Below are 6000 nucleotides of genomic sequence, written 5' to 3'. Positions count from 1 at the left end.
TTGACCCTCAAACTTCCAGCTTAGTTGATTTTTGACTTTTGTCTCAACCAGGGATATTTAGATAACAAGAAGCAGATACACTTCATACTATCTCAAGAAGATTGACTTTTGTCTCAACCAGGGATATTTAGATAGCAAGAAGCAGATACACTTTACACTATCTCAAGAAGAAAACCTATTTGTAATCTCACGAAACACAAATGCTAGAAAGTTACCAGGCAGTATCTCTGGCCTACTGGTTGGCTCTCTCTTTTTATGGTATGGTCTCTCATCTCTACCCTCTACTCACCTCTCCATTATCTGTTATGTAAGCTAGTTCAAGGGTTTTTAACAAATTTTATTCCCCCTCACAACTTTAACTTGAACATATGTCGCTTTGGGTTGCTATGACCCAACTGACCTTAAATCTACCTGACCTATTGTTTTGTCATAATTTTTGATTCCTTAAAAGTGGATTCTGAGACAGGAATCTGAGTACAAGCATTTTATTTGAGAGGTAATCCCAGGAAATACTGACCAGGATGTTGGGGAGTAAAACAGGAAAGAGAAGGCAATAAATACAATGTGTATGATCAAGCCAGTTACCTCTGTGGGCAAGTGGAACTTCATCTTGCCGAGAAACTCTGGAAATTGGTACAAAACACATGCCCCAGAGTTATCCCAGGCAAGAGGCAAAGAAACTGAGGTGTTTATATCCCAACTTTTGTAAGTCATTGCTGAAGAGCTCTTCCTAGGAATATCAATTTCTGGTACTTCTGACTTGCCATGATCATGTGCTATGATGTCTTTGGTTACCAGAGAAAACACTCAGCTTTGGGAAATCCATCCATGGCGCTCCACAATGGTGAGGTCCCATGGAGCTGGATAGCACCTGACAGCATCTAACATTCACTGCCTTATTTTCTATGTATCTTAGTTCCAATTTAAAATGAGAATATGAGGGGCTCAGCTTGGATTATGGGCCCTTGCTCCAAATAACGTTAGTCATTGAAGCAGGGTCATCTGGTCTGAACATATCTGCCTAGGCCTACCCCTTCAGTAGTGGCTTTGGGGCACCTCCAGAAAAGGTGACAGAGCCTGGGAAAATGTGTCTGAGAAGACAATGCCTTTGGCCACCATAACTACCCTGCACCCCTACTTTATCTCTTTGGTTGCCAGGTTACCTCAGTGAACATCCATTCCTGCTTTCACAAACAAGGCAATATTCTCATGAAGTAATCTGCCTACACTCTGCACAGCCTGTATAATTACCCACATATACGGGTAGATACTCCCTTGTGAAGTACTTATAGTCTAACTTCCCTTGGGCAGGATTTCTCCTGTCTATCATGTGCTGCAAAGATCATCTTAAAGGAAAACAGCACCATCACATAAAGAATCCTACTTTACAAAAGAATAGTAGGAGTTTGACCTCTGGCTTTGAGTTCAGCACGAAATCCACTTCTGTCCAATGTGTCCATGTACCTTCCCTATGCTGTTGGATATCTCATGGTGCCTGAGGATAATTTCATCCATTCAACAGTGTTTTAAGCATTTGATGGAAAGAAAGATTGGAATTCCCACTAGTGTAGAAATCAGATATGTCAAGTAGAGATAGTTCCCATAGTTTATTGCTGTTGTGTGGATGCAAACACAACCAGTGCTGAATGCTCACCACAGAGGACTGAAAATAATGCCATGTTGTACAACTCCTTGTGGCATCTGAGATGAGGACATGAAGGAAAGACATGCCAAAGATGTCCAAAGTTTGTATTGGAACAAAGGAATTCACTTAGCAATGCTTGCAATTATGAAAAGTGAAGTAACTTCCTGCTTGGTCCTAGGTTTCGTGCTAAAATTTCCTGTTAAGAGAATCATGTTGATAATATTGAGCATTTCCTGGGCAATAATGCAAATGATTTAATTGTATTGATTCTATAAGGTTTTAATCATGTCAACTTTTTTTTTAAGAGACAGGGTCTTGCTCTGCTGCCCAGGCTGGAGTGCAGTGGTGCAATCCTAGCTCACTGCTGCCTTGAACTCCTGGGTTCAAGTGATCCTCCCACCTCAGCCTCCTGAGTAGCCGGGACCACAGACATGCACTACCATGTCTGGCTAATTTTTAAAAATTTTTGTAGAGATGGAGTCTTGCTGTGTTGCCCAGGCAGGTCTCAAACTCCTGGCCTCAAGCAATCCTCCTATGAAAGTGTGGGAATTACAGGCATGAGCCACTGCCCCCAGCCTCAAAATTTCCTTATATAGGTGGAATGAGGTAGTACCTTAGGATGTAAGCACCCAAATGCAAGACAATTATCTAAATCTAAAAAGAGCTCAGCTTGTAAAGTTAGATAAGTTCAAAGCTAACAACTCCAGCACAGCTTCCTAAGAGGGAAATGTCATCTTTAAGATCTTCAATCAAAACTTACTGTTGAGAAATAAACTAAAGCTTATTTATTGGAAACCATTTGTATTGCATCAGAAGTACTAAAGATGTTAACAGATTCCATAGGCTTCAAAGGGCCATTGTAGTTCTAGAAAAATGAGCAATTCAATAACATTTGAACAAATTATTTCAACACAATTTCCATTTCTTTGTCATACAGACAATTTAACACTTCTTAAAATTTCTCCTGTGTTTAGAGTTTGTCCAGTTATTTTTTGAAATTATTTATAATCAATAATTTTCCCAATTGAACTTCTCAGCTTTTCCACTTTTGTGTTTTTATTGTTCTTACATGCAATACATTTTTTAAGAAATGTATTGGCAATAAAAGATATCATTTTGATTCTCAGATCTTAAAGGAAAACCATGTAAGACCCTGTCACCATCATAGTCTCTCTGCCACACTACATAGAGTAGTAACCTTTAATAAAGCTCACTTTTTAAACAAACGACAAGAAAACACTGATGTTCACTATAATATTGGAAATGTGCATTGTAAACTCAGCAAAAAATTTGTATCTAACTTTGTTACCAATAAATACTCAATAATATTTTAGGATAAACCCCATATTCTTTCGTATTGTTAGATTTTACAGTCTAAGACTTAAAAAATTGAGATTGAGAAATATTACATAAATAACTTATGTTCCTTATACATGTTTTCCTAATTTGGGGGGCCCATTGATGGGAGTATTCTAATGCTTGCCTTTCTAAATATGTTTTCTTTCTCCAAAGGTTAGACACCGGGTCCCATGTGGCACAGATACACTTTGTGTTCTGCATTTGTGCACAACATGCCTACTTTGTGCCAGGCACACGACAGATATGGAACAAGACATGTAAGATACCTGCTTTCGTGATGTTTATATTTTCATGGGGGAAGACAGATCACAAATAAACATTCAAACAGCAAAATTTCACGGAAGTGCAATGTAAAAAATAAATATAATTTGTAGCAAAGCAGGAGTAAAGCAGGATGTCTACTTTAAGACTGGGAGTTCAAAAGAATATTTATCAGTCAGACTAGGTTAGGTTATAGTGTAATAACAAACAAACCCTAAAACTTCAATGGCTAAGGTCAATGAACATTCCTTTCGCATTTAGGCAAAGGCGTCTGTGAATCCAGGAGGCTCCGCAGTGACTTATCCACTGCGTGATGGCTCAGCATTGTTCTTCCATGTTAGCACAGACTTCTAGAGTCTCCATATCAGAAGAAGGAAACTTCATAGACCCTCCCACTGGAAAGGAAATGCTTCTGCCAGGAAGTTGCACATGTAACTTTCATTGATATTTCATTGGCCAAAGCAACCCACCTGATTAGTCTTCCCTAACGTCAAAAGGCAGGCAAGGGCCTGCACGGTGGCTCATGCCTGTAATCCCAGCACTTTGGGAGGCCGAGGTGGGCAGATCACGAGGTCAGGAGATCGAGACCATCCTGGCTAACATGGTGAACCCCGTCTCTACTAAAAATACAAAAAATTAGCCTGGCGTGGTGGCGGGCGCCTGTAGTACCAGCTACTCGGGAGGTTGAGGCAAGAGAATGGAGTTAACCCGGGAGGTGGAGCTTGCAGTGAGCCGAGATTGAGCCACTGCACTTCAGCCTGGGCGACAGCACAAGACTCTGTCTCAAAAAAAAAAAAAAAAAAAAAAAAAAAAAAGGGCAGGCAAGTTCTGATCCCTCCCTTGTATCCAGAAGAAGGAAAACTGGAAATATTTAAGTGGCTACTGCATTTATTCTGACTCCAGAGTGATTAGGAAGACACATCACTGAAGACTGGGGGAAAAGCATTTCAGCCAAAGGGAATGGCAAAAATAAAAGCCACAAGCTGATCGTGAGAATAGATTGTTGAGGGATGAAGAGGAGAGGATAATGAGAATGGAGGAGCCAAAAAGGATGAAGCAGATGTCTGAGAAAGGCAGCAGGCCACATCACATCCACCTTCTAACTACACGAGGACTTGGATTTCATTCTGTATCCAATGGGAAAGCCCTTGGAGTATTTCAAGCAGAGGACTCACACGATCTGAATTATATTTTAAAATCATACATCCGCTTTTTTTTTTTTTTTTTTTTTTTTTTTTTTTTTTTTGAGACGGAGTCTCGCTCTGTCTCCCAGGCTGGAGTGCAGTGGCGCGATCTCGGCTCACTGCAAGCTCCGCCTCCCGGGTCCACGCCATTGTCCTGCCTCAGCCTCCCGAGTAGCTGGGACTACAGACGCCCACCACCACGCCCGGCTAATTTTTTGTATTTTTAGTAGAGACGGGGTTTCACTGTGTTAGCCAGGATGGTCTCGATCTCCTGACCTCGTGATCCACCCGCCTCGGCCTCCCAAAGTCCTGGGATTACAGGTGTGAGCCACCGTGCCCGGCCATACATCCTCTTTTAAACTGTCAAAGCCCTCCTTCTCTTTGAAGCTTCATCTCACTCTCTCAGCTGGATTAAGCAATCCACCCTCTACATTCCCTCTCTCCTTGACATTGGCCTCCCTTTAATCAATCACCTTGTTGCAGTATAATGATAGGTTTGCCCGTATTTTCCTCATTCAACCATAAAAGCCTTGAGGGCAGGGATCATCTTTTGTTCTTTATATTCCTAAGGCCTAAGGTGATACTTATAATGCTGAATTGTGTTTCTTCTGAGAATGACTAAACTCTGAACCTTGTTCTGGTGCTCAGGATCACCCAGGATGGTGGAATTAGAGAGGAGCAAGCTTTAAGGTCAAGTACGCTGACTAGTAAAAAAGGTAAGTACAGAAGTTGTCGTTCAGAGTCGTACACCCAAACCTAAACTTAGGAAAATATTCTTTTTGTTTAAACTTTAAGTTCCAGGATACAAGTGCAGAATGTGTAGGTTACATAGGTATACATGTGCCACGGTAGTTTGCTGCACTTATCAACCCATCGTCTAGGTTTTAAGTCCTGTATGCAGTGAATTGGAAGGGGAGAGAACAGAGTTCTTCCTGCTTGCCCTACTTGTCTGCCAAACCGGTGATGGACTTTAGCAGTTGTTGAGATCATCTGAGGTTTCTAAGGACTACAAGAGCTCCAAGGCTCACAATTTTAAAACCACTGATTCAACTCATCACCTTTATTTCCTCAAATTAAAAAAAAAAATGAAAGAAGAGGGCAATGAGTTGCAAGAGTCACAAAAATAATAACTTGGCTGGGTCATGCCACTCTGACTATGAAACTCAAAATAGTTCTTCTGACCCACGTTACTCTGAGCAGATCTCTCAGGAGTAAAACAGTGTTCTTTTTCTGGGTTCTTAGACTGAAACCTTCAGAAGTGGGAGGCATAATATTCTCTGGGCAAGGCCATAACTTCGAAATTCCTCTCATTTCATGTTCTGACAGATCACTTGCTTGCTACCACTCAGGGCACCCATCTATTCACTCAGAATTTTGCCAGAGGCAGGTACCTGACTCAGTTTTCTGGGCTTTTGATTATTCCCAACATTGTGTGTTTGCACAGAACCTTCCCTAGCAATGAAGCTACCCTCCCATCCTAAGAGTAGAAGAGGAGGAGGAGATTCACAAAAATATATCAAGTTTTCTTTCCCCTTCACAACCCAGGAAAAG

This window comes from Pan troglodytes, chromosome 21 (assembly GCF_028858775.2).
Source record: "Pan troglodytes isolate AG18354 chromosome 21, NHGRI_mPanTro3-v2.0_pri, whole genome shotgun sequence".
Taxonomy (NCBI): Eukaryota; Metazoa; Chordata; class Mammalia; order Primates; family Hominidae; genus Pan; species Pan troglodytes.
This window is presented reverse-complemented; position numbering follows the sequence as displayed.